This window comes from Arachis duranensis, chromosome 4 (genome assembly GCF_000817695.3).
Source record: "Arachis duranensis cultivar V14167 chromosome 4, aradu.V14167.gnm2.J7QH, whole genome shotgun sequence".
Lineage (NCBI taxonomy): Eukaryota > Viridiplantae > Streptophyta > Magnoliopsida > Fabales > Fabaceae > Arachis > Arachis duranensis.
In genome coordinates this window covers 120,641,396-120,643,327 of record NC_029775.3, presented here as the reverse complement: position 1 = coordinate 120,643,327, position 1,932 = coordinate 120,641,396, and positions in this window count along the sequence as shown.

The following is a 1,932-nucleotide window of genomic DNA, read 5'->3' as shown; positions in this document are numbered from 1 at the left end:
TTAAACATTTTTACTCTTAAGTCACCAAAAAACATGTTTACTCTTAAAATAATATATATATTAAACATATTTTTTAAAATAATAAAAATAAAATAATACAATATATATGATAATTATTAGTTGAAATAAAATATAAAAAGAATATTTACTTATTTATTTATTTTTATAGATCCGCGGGTATGCAAATCGAATATGCGGATATCTACATGAAATCCGCAATCATATCCTATTAGTGTGCAAATATCAGATCCGATCCGATAGTTTTGTTGATCGGATCGATATTGATAATTTTTTGATCGGATTCAGATAAACATCGCGAATGTGCGGATCAGATCCGATCCATAAATATCCTAAGAAAAATAATTTTTTAATATATTTTTTATTTTGCAGAATATATTCGATATCCAATCCGAACTGTAAATATATAGATCGGATCAAATTCAAACATAAAAAATACAAATATGAGATCCAATACGATAAATTTAGTGTGGATTAATTGAGATTTTGATCATATCCAATACATGACATCTTTATCGATTACAAAAAATGTTTTTTATAATAAGTTAACATTGATATTAGTGAGATAAAAGAACCCTCGATGAAAGCTTTATCAATGATTCAAAGATTGTAAGAGTAAAGAAAAAGCAAATAATGCCAATGCAAATTGATTACCTTTCACAGCAAAGTCTCTTGCAGCTGTCATCTTTGATGGAACCAGAACAATCATGGCTAAGAGTCCTAAAATTACTAATGCATACTTTGAAGCCATTTCTATAGAGAGCTATATTCTGATGATAGAAGATGATAAGTTATCAAAAGATCATAAGAATACTTTATATAGGAGAATGACAAGAATATATAATGGAAAAATGATAAAAATTAATTAATTGTAAATTAATATAAATTTTATTTGAAATATAATTATTTATATTATTTTTTTATTAGTTTAAATTTTTAAAATTTTGAATTTTTATTGGTGGATTATTATGTATACATTTTAAGTTTCTAAAATATTATTGTATACAAATATGAAAATTTTCTATTATAAGTAATATCTAAAAGTTTTATTTTGCTGAAAAAAATAATCTAAAAAAAAAATATGAATGAATAATAAACAACTCTATGAAATATTTAAAAACGTAAAAAATATATATATATTTTTAAAAAGTCAACTGACAATTTAATAAAAATTTGGATGAGGATTGACCATATCGTAAGAAAACAAAAAAAAAATAAAAATCTTATCATATGTATATAGAAAGAGAATTGACTACAAAATATGTCCATATCTAGAAAAGAAATTTGTAACTTATTAACTTACCATAATAATAATGAGTGTCAAGATATATTTGATAAGGATATATTGAGTAGAATTTTTTATAAGTATTTTTATATTTATAATTGTAAAAATTGGATTGAATTATTGGTTCAACCGAAAAATTAGTGAATTGGATTTTCAATTAATTTAGTCCAATTTTAAGATTGTCTAAGGTAAAAAATTAGTAAGAATCGATAAAAATTGGTACAAATTAATTAAATTTAACGGTTCAAGAATAAATTTTAAAATTGATAAAGATGTGATTTTAACCTAAGTCTTTTTTAATTCTCTTTATCACTGAATTATGTTATTCCATATTATTTTATATGTTTATTATTAATTATATAATAAAATTATACATTAATTTTTTGAGATATGTATTTTAAATTTTTATTATTTTTTATTTACATAGAACTGATTTTATCAGTTCAACCAATAACTCATTAATTAAATCAATAAATTAGTAAAAAGATTTTTCAAATTTATCTTAATGTATTAAACGGATGGACTTAAATTGAGATTCACATTGAGAATTTTACAAAAATAATTTATCGAGTATATGTATAATTATATAAATTAAAAATATATTAAATAAGTTAAATATGTTCGAAAAT